General features: G+C 45.9%; 1 pseudogene; it reads right to left on the reverse strand.

Moving 5' to 3' along the window:
- Positions 1 to 11,857: 11,857 nt before the first annotated feature.
- Positions 11,858 to 13,190, reverse strand: LOC129150065 (neurofilament light polypeptide-like; annotated as a pseudogene).
- Between the last annotated feature and the right edge of the window lie 417 nt (positions 13,191 to 13,607).

A 13,607-nucleotide genomic window follows, 5' to 3' on the forward strand; every position in this document is an offset into this window, starting at 1 on the left:
TTGCTCCAGGGAACCCCTGCAGGACTGTCCCAGGGGCCAGGGAGAAGCGGTTGTGGGTTTCTCTGGGTTGCACAGTCAGATCTCCCTGTGGCCTGAGTGGGGCTCCTGCTGGGTTACTCCAGGTTGCCCTGGCAGCAAGACTCTGGGCTCAGGGTAGAGTGGGTATGGGTTGCTCTAGGTCAGACAGTCCTTACTTTCTTGTATCCTGGAGTGAGAGGAGCACTGGTTGCTCCAGCTCAACCCTCCTCAGTGTGGAGCTGGGGCGGGATGCCCTGGGTTGCTCAGTTTGTGCCCTCCTGTTGCCCTGAGTGAGGTGCACGTTGGGTTGCTCCAGATGGCCCTGGCAGGACTGTCCTGGGGGCCAGTGTGGAGCAGGCAAGTTGTTCTGGGTCACCCCTCCTGGACCAGGGTAAAAGCGGGTGTGGGTAGCTTTGGGTCACCCCAGCAGGGCTGTCCAGGGGGCCGAGGTAGAGTGGGTACCAGTTGCTCTGGGTTGTATAGGTTGTTCTGGGTTGCACAGTACCCACTCTCCAGTGACCCAGAGTGGGGTGTGCTTTGGGTTGCTCTGGGTCACCACAGCAGCAGGTCCCGGGGTTCAGGCTGGAGAGGTCGCCAGGTGGCTCCAGGTCAGCTTAGCAGCATGGTTCTGGGGTCTGCGGTGGGGGTAGGGTACAGGATTACCCTGGCTTGCACTCACTGCAGAGTCTTGGAGCCGGATCCTAGGACCCTGGGTCTCAGCGGGCTGGTGCGGAGGCCTGGTGTGGGAGCTCACTCTGGCAGTGAGTGCTCCCTGCAGATGTCTGGGAGCCTGCCAGGAGGTACCGCTCCACTAACTGTTTGGGCACAGTGCTGGTTTCACGCAGGTATGGCTGGTAAACGGCGTTCTCCTCTGCCCTTCCTTATTGAAAATTGTCTCCTCAGCTGTATCTAATTTGTTAATTCAGGGTGAATGTTCTTTGATTTAGTGGCTTTTCTGGCCTGGCGCTAGGAGGAGGTACACAACACTCCTGCCTATTCGGCCACCATTTTCCATTCTCCTAGCCTTTGTTTTAAAGTCATTTTGTCTGATATATATGTACTAGAGGCTCGGTGCACAAAATTCATGCACGGGGCGGGGATGGAGGGTGGGTCCCTCAGCCCAACCTGTACCCTCTCCAATCTGGGAGCCCTCAGGGGATGTCCTACTGATGGCTTAGGCCCACTCCCCATGGTTCTCTGCTCTCTGCGGACCTGCCTGCCTGTCTGCTCTCTGGCTCGCCGCCGTGCCCAGGGGCAAGCAGGGCCTTCTGTCTGCTCTCTAAAGGGGCATCCTTGCCCCTCGCTGCTGTGGCCAGGGGTAAGCAGGGCCCTGCTGTTTGCTCTCTGACTCACCACCACGGCCAGGGCAAGCAGTGCCCTGCTGTCTGCTGATTGCGGGACCCCTGCTGCCTGCTCTCTGCAGGGGCCCTGTTGTCTGCTCTCTATGGGGGCTTGCTTGCCCCTCACTGCGGCGAAGGCTAAAAGGACAACTCTGGTGGGGCTAAGGGGACTGGGCATCGCCATCTTGTGGCTGTGGGTGCTGCCATCTTTGTGATGAAGTGATGGTCAATTTGCATATTTGGTCTTTATTAGATAGGATTACTACCCCAGATTTTTTTTTCATTTTTATGGCATATTTTTTTCATTTCTTTACTTTCAGTCTGTGTGTGCTTTTTGACCTGAAATGCATCTCTTATAGAAAGCCAATATATACGTCTTATTTTCTAATCTATTCAGCTGTCCTATGTTTTTTGACTGGAGCATTTAATCTAATTTCATTTAAAATGATTATTGATAGGTACATATTTATTTCTATTTTATTATACATATTTATGTTTCTCACCAATACATCAAGTTAATATCAACTATTATACTTTTTAGTTTCCAGAATTTTATTTCATTTAAAATTTCTTTTTCATATTTGTCTGGTCATATTTGATGGTCTTTTATTCCTTAAGCATTTTTGAAATTATGTTTTATTTTTTAAAACACTTAAATAGCTATTTCATATCATGTAAACAATTCTAATATGTTACATTCTAAGTGATTTACAATATATCTATTGAATGTTTTTGCTGACTTTTACTCTTGGTGGCTTATTTTCTCATATATTTGGAATTTTTTTAAAATTGTAAAATAATACTCATTTAACCTTAATTTTTTTGAATATTCAAAGTCTAAATTGAGGACATTCTCTCACAAAAATATGTGGTGAATTCCAATCTCTTGGTCTTATATCTATTTACCATTCACTAGTTAGGTTTTAATTTTTTTGTTTGTTTGTTTGTCCTTGGAGATTTTTCTTACTTTCCTAGGTGCATTCAAATCTCATAAGCACTGACATCTCAATGCATAACACTGGAAACTTTGGCTCCAGCTGTGCTGGGTGACTCAGTTGGTTGGAGCATCATCCCATACACCAAAAAAGGTTGAATTCCTATTTGGAGCACATACCTAAATTGCGAGTTTAATCCCTGTTTGGGCACATATGGGAGTTAACCAATTGATGTTTAATCCCTGTTTGGGCACATATGGGAGTTAACCAATTGATGTTTCTTTCTCTCTCTCAAATCAATAAATATATCCTTGCATGAAGATTAAAAAATAATAATAAAGTTGAACACTTTGGGGTCTTGTTTGTTTTTACTGGTACATTTTTAATCACCTGTTAAAATTTATTCAATAGTTACTAATCTGTTCAGGTTTTCTGTCTTTTATTGAGTCAATATTGCTAATTTATATACTCCTGATAAACCATTTCCCTTAGGCATACAACAAATATTTGTTAAATCAATAATATAAGCCCTGATGATTAGTACTGCGGTAAAAATAGTTTTAAACCACTTGAAGGAAATAAGAGATAAGCCTGAGTAGACTGAAAGTATGTGGCCTTTAAGAACCCTAGTCCTGAGGTTAGGCAGAGATTCTCACACTGGCCATTGATCCTGGAGTAAAATAAGTTGCTCTATATATGTCTGCTCTATTCCTGGTCTCTATGAAGTTAGAATAGAGTAAAGCATTTCCCTGCATAGTGTACATGGGACTAAAGAATTGCCTTTATTTTTTTTTTTTGAAGAATGCACCTTATGTCCTTAGTGGTTCATAGAAAAGATTTATATGACAACTGTATAGATGTTGCCAGCTACACCTTAGCAATCTGTATCTCACATTAGATTTAAGTAATAACTCTAGACTGTTAGAAGATGGGCTGAATTCAGACTCTATTATTATGCCTGAAGAGCCAGAAGGAGCAATTTAAAGAATTGTGTTTATGTTTTTATGTGTGGTGAGTGATATGAGGTGTGTGTGTGTGTGTGTGTGTGTGTGTGTGTGTGTGTGTGTGTGTTCATAGGAAACCAATTATCTGAGCCTATAATAAAGAAAATTTTAAGATCAAAATACTTACCCTCTTGTCCCAGGTAAAATTACCGTACATCTGATGATTGCTAGCGTGGCTAGAAAGGCGTTCTCAGGCATTCTTGGGTTTGTGGTTACCTCACAATTTCTTCCCTGAGGTTTGACGTTCTGATTGATGTTTCTCTGTTTCTGGATCTATTTTCCCCCCCATCAGTTTATGTTGTTCATTATATTCCACAAATGAGTGAGATCATGTGATATTTATCTTTCTCTGCCTGGCTTATTTCACTAAGCATAATGTTCTCCAACTCCATCCATATTGTTGCAAATGGTAAGAGCTCCTTCTTTTTTACCGCAGTGTAGTATTCCATTGTGTAGATGTACCACAGTTTTCCGATCCAGTCATCTGCTGATGGGCACTTAGGCTGTTTCCAAATCTTAGCTATGGTGAATTGTGCTGCTATGAACATAGGGGTGCATATATCCTTTCTGATTGATGTTTCCAGTTTCTTGGGATATATTCCTAGAAGTGGGATCACTGGGTCAAATGGGAGTTCTATTTTTAGTTTTTTAAGGAAACTCCATACTATTCTCCACAGTGGCTGCACCAGTCTGCATTCCCACCAGCAGTGCACGAGGGTTCCTTTTTCTCCACATCCTCTCCAGCACTTGTCATTTGTTGACTTGTTGATAATGGCCATTCTGACAGGTGTGAGATGGTACCGCATTGTTGTTTTGATTTGCATCTCTCTAATGATTAGTGATTTAGAGCAGGTTTTCAGATGTACGGTAATTTTACCTGGGACAAGAGGGTAAGTATTTTGATCTTATGCTCCTGACCCTTCATGGGTAAGACCCCTTACGTGGGCTGATCCCCTGACTAATGTAGTTACCAATAATACCAAACACCCTGGACATCTAGGAGGTCCATGGGTGGGGCAAGAAAGTATAAATATACAGGGGTCTCCACCCAGCTTCCCTTTTGTATGACACAAAATCAAAACAATGCCCCTTTGTGTGTACAACTAAAGAGAGGTTTCTGGCTTGTGTGGACACCAAAGAAAGGGTGTCACTACTATCACTACGTGCCCCCGGTAGAGGTGCAGAAAATGTAACTAAGACCTTGTCTATATAAAAAGAAATGGACAGCCAGTTTGAAAGGGAATTCCCATGGACTAGAACAAAGAATATCCTTACATGATATTATTCTACACTATCATTTAAATTTATTCCCAGATTTGGATCACCCCCAGTACTTATAATAGTTTCTCGCACCCTTGGGGATAAAAAAACAAAAGTCATCTGATTGGTGCCTGGAGACAAACAACACATCTCTTGATACTTTAGAATTACTACAGCATAATATACAATTATCCCAAGCAAACGTACAAACTAATTCTTTGAATGTCTGGCAGCAATTTAAAAAGGACATGTAAGGATTTAACCCTTTTCATTGTGTAGAGGGCCTCCTGGGAGGGCACCTGAGCATTCTATATTGGTCCCTCTTACCCTTTAGGCCAAGAGAGACCCTCTTCTCACAATTTAATTGCTCACAGCTGTTGCATGAGCTCTCTGTTCATGTCGAGGTTGAAGTCTCATGATGACTGGTGCCATGGATCTGTCTCTTACCCAGTGGGGCGAACTGAGCCCTCCCTGGAGAAGAAACCCGGGTTCCAAAAGATATGTGATCAGTGCTGGGGCCCCGCCAGCAGGCGAGGGGATCCCAAGACAGGAGCTGGGCATGGAGGCCATGGGGGAATAGGCTACCAAGGAGACAAAACTGACCCTCACGTCACCCTGCTTGGCCCCAGAGGATGGCTGGTTAGTCAAAGATGGGTAAGATTCCTCAAGGAAGGAACAACGTAAGACAGGCACAGTCGCAGAGGGGCCATCAGGAGAGAATTTTGGGATCAACAGAGGTGGGGCACAGAACCTCACCCCCCCAACATTGCAGGGGCCTGAATCCTAGCCCCTTCTGAGGGAGGTCTCCTGCCCCCATGGCTGCTTTGTGCTTCCCATGCCCAGCTCAGATCAGGATCCAGGTGACCGACAGAGACTTGGCCGACAGCAGCTGCCCTCTCACTCCAACAAGAATTGTTTGAGTTGTTTTGTACCCATGGTGTGGGGAAGTGGGTTTACGATATCTAAATTCAGCCTACCACCAGGAATGCTCAGGACCTACTTAAGAAGGCAAATAATCCCTTCCACCAATATTTACAGGGTAAAACAAGATTATTGTTAGAGTAATAAATTTGACAGTAAAATAGTAGTCAAGTTTTCAGGCAAATTTAAATTGGCTAGTTGAAACAAGCAATTATTCCAAAAAAATTAATTGTACTGGACAAAAAGGTGTCCCTAAAGTGTCAACTAAAATTTTTATTGGTACTTCATCTCATGATAAAATTGTGCACCATATAATGAACCTAAAACAGTAATATTATAGTGCAAAAAATTAAAATTTAAAAGCCATCAAGACTACATTATAAAATTTTCAAAAGCCTCCTAACATTTAAATCAAAAAAGGAGGGGATAGTAGAGGAATATCATGTAAGGAAAAATATCCTGTAAGTAAATTACACCTAGAAAATTAATACTTTAGAAAATTAATTGTAAGTCTAAAAGCAAGACACCCATGAAAAACACACAAGGTGACAAAACAAGCCAGAGGAAAATCATTTGGGCAAAAATTGAAAAAGGATCCCCAGTCAAATTTATAGAAAATATTCCTTTATTAACTTTTGGTCGAGAATATGTTTGTATATTTTCAGAAAACAACTCCAAGACCATGTGGATTCCAGCAAGAGAGGAATCGACAGGACTACTCCAGCCATGAAGACAGAACAGAAGCAGTCCAGAGATGAAAAACGCTGCTGTGGTCTTCCCATTATTAGCAGTTAGGAGCTGTGCATCACTGCAGATTGCCCAGGACCAAACCAGACAGAGTCGGACATGCATTACCACCATTTGTCCACCATCCAGAACTGTAATGTCAGTGCTGACATGTACACATAAGGAACTGTTGGACATTGAAATTGGGTCTCAAAAGAACTGTTGGCCCAGAAAGAAACTCACTACACACTGATTCATTTGCCTGTCACCATAACCATTATTGCTTGTCTCATTTTCGGTTCTTATAAGTGTATTTCTAATAGCACATGATCTCACTCATCTAGGGGAAATAACGAACAACATAGACTGATGAACAAGAACAGACCCAGAAACAAGGAGGCATGGATCAGACTGTCGGGCCTCGGAGGAGGGTAGGGAAGGGTGGGGGTAAAGGGGGAGATCAACCAAAGGACTTGTGTGCAGGCATATCAGCCTAACCGGCGGTTAAGGACAACAGGGGGGTGGGGCATGTGTGGGGAGGGGTGTGGGATGGGAATGGGGAGACGAGGACAAATATGTGATACCTTAATCAATAAAGAAATTTAAAAAAAAAAGAAAATTTTAAATGCTTAAAAGTGCATTCTGGTTAAAAGAGTTTTGGAATTTGCTTACCAGTTTAGTAACATTTGAATTTCATCTGGGATTGCATCATAATATTTATGTAGTTCATTTTTTAAAAAGAACAAAGAAGTAAGCTGAGTAAGACGCTGTGGACTATTCAAAGAATTCTCTTTCCAAAGACTAGGAATAGTGAAGGTATTTTCAAAACGGATTTTTTTCAGGTGAAGCTTCAAAATTCCAGGTGGAAAAGATGTCAGGTCATTTCCATCAACAACCAATTTTTTAAGTGATCTGCAAATAAAGAAAACCATACATTAAAAGGAATTTATGAGACAACCAAAACTGTGGTATAGGTAAATGCCGCACTCACTGCCTTCCACAACCACATCAAAATTACAATTAAAATACAGAACAACCATCACTTAAAACTACCTTAAATCTGGCTGAATGGAAGTCCTACAATTAGAGAAGTAAAGAAGAAAGCACATTGAGATTGGTATGAGGGTTGGAGAGTGGAATGGGCTGGTCCAACACCAATATGTGGCTTTTTTTTTTTTTTTAATGGGGAGGGATGTCATGGCTGTGGAAGCCTCCTGTGAGGAGCAAGGGATCCTAGCCCACACCAGACCCTTATCCCAGAGCTGGGAAGAGAAGTCCCCATAACTTCAGGCTTGTACAATACAGTGCAGTTGTGGCTGAGTGGCTGCTGGAGTCCAGAGGTTGCTGGAGTTCCAGGTAGTCCTCTTAAAGGGCCAGCACACAGGCAGTAAGGACTCCATACCTCTGGGATCCAGCACTGAGGTAGTGGCTTAAAAGGAACATGGGACATTCTGGGAGGAACTGGATTGTCTGGCATCAGGGCAAAAACTCAGGGGCGGCTTTCTCCCAGAAGAGGTTGCTCACAGGGGTCATTGTCCCTGAGCTGGGACCTCCCCTGTTACAGAGCTGACTGGCAACCATATGAATGGCCTGTGCTGTCCCAGGCTTCAAGACTTTGCTAAAATCTCTCAAGCAAGCAGCAGCTGGTGTCAAACCTATCAATAAAAGGCCCAAAACCTGATACTAGAACCAGCCTGTCTTGCTTCATAGCTGGGTCTTGCCTGGGCACATCTAAGCCCAATACAAATATCAGCCATCTGAAGATCCCCCCTGTAGCTCCTGATAGTTGGCCACAGGCAGTGGCTGACTTTGCACCTCCCAGGAGGCCTCAGAACCAGTGCACTTGGTGGACAGTTTCAGACCATATCAGACAACAACTCTACACACCCATAAGAGACACACTCAAGAGGCAGATTCAGTGAGCACCAAAGCCCTACTGAAGCAAGTCCTGCTCCATAGGGTCAGTTCCTGGAGGTTAATTCCTCCCAGTGATGCTAACAGCAATCAAGGCTCAACTATGACAAGAACTATGCACCTAGACTGCCAGGCTCAGGTTACTGGGGAGACTAAGCTATTAGGCCCTACAGGACACCTACTATACAAAGCACTCTACCAACTCCAGGAGACATACTAGCTCTACATAATACATAGAAACAAACACAAGGAAGCACCCAAAATGCAGAGACAAAGAAAAATGTCAAAATGAAAGAACAGAATAAATCTTCAGAAGAATATCTAAATGAAATGAATGCAAGTAAGCTACTAGATACCAAGTTCAAAACAATGGTTATAAGATTGCTCAAGGATCTTAATGAGAGCTTCAAAGGACTTGGTGAGACTTCCAAGAATCGTAGCGAGAATGTCAAAGACATGAAACAGGATGAGTGGGAAATTAAATATACACTAAGTGAAATAATCATTTACAGGGAATCAACAGTAAAGTAGATGATCCCAAGAATCAAATCAACCATTTGGAATATGAGGAAGCAAAAAACACACAATCAGAAGAGCAAGAAGAAAAATGATTCCAAAAATATAAAGATAGTGGAAGGAGCCTGTGGAAAACTTCAAGCATTATGAGGGTGCCAGAAGAAGAAGAGACACACCAAGGAATTGAAATCTATTTGAAGAAATAATGCAGAAGCTTCCCCTACCTGGTAAAAGAAATAGACTTACAAGTTCAGGAAACGCAGAGAATCCCAAACAAGGGGAATACAAAGAGACCTACACCAAGACACATCATAATTAAAATGCCAAGGGTTAAAAACAAAGAGAGAACCTTAAAACTAGCTAAAGAAAAGCAATTAGTTTCCTCCAAGGGAATGCCTATATGACTGACAGCTGATTTCTCAACAGAAACTTTGCAGGCCAGAAGGGAGTGGTAAGAAATATTCAAAGTGATGAATAGCAAGGATCTACTATCAAAGCTATCATTTAGAATTGAAGGTCAGATAAAGAACTTCATAGACAAGGAAAAGCTAAAGGAGTTCATCACCACCAAACCAGCATTACATGAAATGGTGAAGGGTGTTCTTTAATAGGAGGAAGAAGAAGAACAAGAACAAGAAATATATGAACAATAAAATGGCAATAAATACATATCTATCAATAATTGAATCTAAAAATAAAAATAAATGGACAGGAATCTAATGAACAAAATAAACCGATGAATAAAATAGAACCAGAGGCATGGAAACATGGAACAGACTGATGAATCTCAGAGGAAAGGGGAAAGGGGGGAAGAAGAAGAGATTAACCAAAGATCTTATATGCATACTAGAGGCCTGGTGCATGAAATTTGTGCACAGGAAATTTGTGTCATTCAGCCCAGCCTGCACCCTCTCCAATCTGGGATCCTTCTCACAATCCAGGACTGCTGGCTCCCAACTGCTTGCCTGCCTGCCTTCCTGATTGCCCCTAACTGCTTCTGCCTGCCAGCCTGATCACCCCCTAACCACTCTCCTGCCAGCCTGATTGCCCCTAACTTCCCTCCCCTGCAGGCCTGGTCACCCCTAACTGCCCTCCCCTACAGGCCTGGTTCCCCCGAACTGCCCTTCCCTGAAGGCCCAGTTGCCCCCAACTTCCCTCCTCTGATGGCCTAGTCACCCCTAACTGCTCTCCACTGCAGGCTTGATTGCCCCCAACTGCCCTCCCTTGCAGGCCTGGTCCCTCCCAAATGCCCTCCCCTGCTGGCCTGATCACCCACAACTGCCCTCCCTTGCAGGCCTGGTCCCTCCCAACTGCCCTCCCCTGCTGGCCATCTTGTGGTGGCCATCTTGTTTCCACATAGGGGCAGCCATCTTTGACCACATGGGGGCAGCATCTTGTGTGTTGGAGTGACAGTCAATTTGCATATTACTTTTTTAAAAATATATTTTATTGATTTTTTACAGAGAGGAAGAGAGAGGGATAGAGAGTTAGAAATATCGATGATAGAGAAACATCGATCAGCTGCCTCTTGCACACCCCCCACTGGGGATGTGCCTGCAACCAAGGTACATGCCCCTGACCGGAATCGAACCTGGGACCTTTCAGTCCGCAGGCCGACGCTCTATCCACTGAGCCAAACCAGTTTCGGCTGCATATTACTCTTTTATTAGATAGGACTAGAGGCCCAGTGCATGGAAATTCTGGAACTTGGGGGAGGAGGGTCCCTCAGCCAGGCCTGTGCCCTCTCGCAGTCTGGGAGCCCTCAGGGGATGTCCAACTGGGGAGCGGGCCTAAGCCACAGTCTGTCCTCTCTCTGTGGGAGGTGACCAGTGGGCTGATCAGGGGACGGTGAGGGCGGTGAGCAGCCAGCTCTGCCCCCCATTGTGCCACCACTGCCAGTGGCCTCCCTCTGCAGGAGGTGACCCCAGCAGGCTGATCTGGGGATGGTGAGTGGCCGGCCCTGCCCTGATTCACCCCGCCACTGTTGCAGGTGGCCTCCCTCTGTGGGTGGCAACTGACCAGGCAGCGAGCAGAGGGTGACACCAGCCACCACTGCCCTGCTGCTGATCACCGCCAACCTCCCCATGCCATCGCCATCCCCGCCCTCTGCCTGCTGGCGTGCACCTTGGCAGGCCTGGTGCCACCTGCTCGTCAGTCCCGGATCCCTCACCCCCCGCCGACCCATTGTTCTGCTGTTTGGTTGATTTGCATAGTATGCTTTTATTATATGGAACTAGTGACCCGGTGCATGAAATTCGTGCATGGGGGGGTGTCCCTCAGCCTGACCTGCATTCTCTCCAATCTGGGACCTCTGTGGGATCAGGCCTAAACTGGCAGTCGGACAACCCCCTAGCAATCCAGGACTGCTGGCTCCTAACCACTCGCCTACCTGCCTGCTTGATCTCCCCAACTGCAACCCCCGCCAGCCTGATCACCCCCAACTGGCCTTCCCTCCTGGCCTGATCACCCCTAACCGCCTCTGCTTTGGCCCCGCCACCATGGCTTTGTCCGGAAGGACATCTGTAAGGTCTCATGGCCTAATTAGCATAGTACCCTTTTATTAATATAGATAGGATATGACATACTGCCATAACTATAACATATATACCAGTATTACTCTATGAGAATACGTATTTCATGCGATAGGAAGGCATCTAATACATTACGTTGTATATGTTGTAAGTAGTAGGAAATACTGTATTTGTAGCAATAATATACATCCTGTGACTTCCCTTACTGATTTGGAAATGATTCCCCAGTTCTTTGAACATTTCCTGGCCCCTAATGTATTTTTTTTTTGTCCTTCAGTGTAACTTTATTTACTGTTTATTGCACATGATTTGAGGTCTTTAATTTCTAACCACAAAAGATTCAAAGGACTATTTTTTCCATGAAGTTTAAAATTAACATTAGTGAATTCATGTATTCATGTGTTTTTATTGTAAACATCTGAATTATTCACATTGTCATAGATCCTGAACTCATAAGCGTGGACCATGTACAGGCTGGCAGCAAGCCAGGAAGCCACTCTGCAAGCAAACAGATACTCTGCAATAAATAAAAGTCATAGCACAACATTTAATGTCCAACCTGAGCCACCTCAGAATGTTATATATATTGCCTTCTTAATTCATATAGTATTGGGAACTCAACTGCTTGGCTGGTGATGGGGTTGACCTGGTTTCGGGAGGATTATTCCTGAAATAATTAAGGAAATGGGGGCTCAATCTTTCTTGGTTGCTTGCTCCTCCCCAGCACCTTCATCTTTCTTCTCGTCCTGAGCTTCTTGGGCATCTTCTCCTTCACCTTCACCTTCTTCCTCCTTTGCATCCTTAAATTCTTCCTTGGCACCTTCTTCCTCTCCCTCTCCTTCCTCTTCCTCAGCCTCTCCCTTCTCCTTCTCCTCCTCTTCAGCTTCTCCTTCAGAAGGGGGTTCATCCTTAGCTTCCTCGGCTTTTGCAGCCTCAATGGTCTCTTCCACCTCAATCTGCTCCTCCTAGATGTGGCTGGTGTATTAAGAAGGGAAGGAGCGAGCGGACATCAAGTAGGAGCTGGTCTGTATACCACCGTAGCCAGATCGACCAAAGACCTGGGAACTCAGGGAGTAGCCTCTGGCTATGCTTCCCATGCTGGTGAAACTGAGCCGGGTCTCCTCACCTTTCAAGAGTTTCTTATAAGCTGCAATGTCAATGTCCAAAGCCATCTTCACATTGAGGAGGTCCTGGTATTCTTTTAAATATCGTGCCACTTCACTCTCTGTAGTTCTCAATTCATTTTCTAATTTGTTGATTGTGTCCTGCACAGCACTAACGTCGGAGTTCTGCTTATCCTCCAGCTCTTGCAGCTGCTTTCCCAGCGTTTCGTTCGTGCCCCGGCTTGCTTCCATCTCCAGGGTCTTGGCCTTGAGCAGGTGGTGGCTCTCGGAAACCTCATTCTTGGTGGTGCACACCACGTAGGTGTTCTTGGCAGCACTCTCGGTCAGCATGGTGAAGTGTCTCTTATACCATTCTTTGGCATTCTGCATGTTCTTGGCAATCAGCTTCTGGTACTGGGCACGGATGTCCTTGAGCATAGCGGAGAGGTCGGACTTGGAGAACGCGTCCATCTCCACGGAGATCTGAGCATACTGGATCTGCACCTACAGCTCAGTGATCTCTTTGTGCACCTTCTTCAGAAAGACGATTTCGTCCATCAGGTTGTCGATGCACTTTTCCAGCTCAGCACCAGCGAGAGCTACTCATCTGCACCTTTGTGTGCCTCCATCAGCCAGCCCTCTGCATCCTCATGGTTCAGCACCTCTTCCTGGTAGCACCCCTGCAGGTTGCTCCCAGCCCCTTTGGAGCCCCAGTGCCTCCTAACTGCCCACTTCCCTCTCCTCGCCAGGGACTGGGCACGGTGGGGCGGGGCACAGGCATCCTATTTTCATTAAAATGTTCAACCGGGGCCTGTTCCACTGGTGTCCTCAGGCGGCCTGGGGGCAGACAGTGATCCTGGAGACCCTGGCCAACCCTGCCTACCCAGGTCCCCGATTGCTGCCAGGACCCCGTGGGCGACATCAGGCACTGCAGGTGTCGTCTTCCCGGGTTTCCAATCACGGCCTGGACCCCGCAGGTGGCGTCAGGCGCTGCCTGCTGGGCCTGCCCAGTCCCAATTGCCACCTGGATCCTGCGGGCGACATCAGGCACTACCTGCTGAAACTTCCTGGTCTCGATCTCCACTTAGACCCCAAGGGCGATGTCAAGCACTGCCGATGCCGCCTGCCCAGGTCCGATCACCACCTGAACCCCGCAGGCAGCTTCAGGCACTGCCCGCAGGGGCTTCCCGATCCTTATCGCCACCTAGACCCCGTGGGCAGCTTCAGGTGCTGCCTGCCAGGCCACCTGGTCCCCGATCATGGCCTGGACCCTGCGGGCGACATCAGGTGCTGCCTGCCCTGCCTGGATATGCAAATTTACCCGCCATCTTTGTTGGGT

This window comes from Eptesicus fuscus, chromosome 8 (assembly GCF_027574615.1).
Source record: "Eptesicus fuscus isolate TK198812 chromosome 8, DD_ASM_mEF_20220401, whole genome shotgun sequence".
Taxonomy (NCBI): Eukaryota; Metazoa; Chordata; class Mammalia; order Chiroptera; family Vespertilionidae; genus Eptesicus; species Eptesicus fuscus.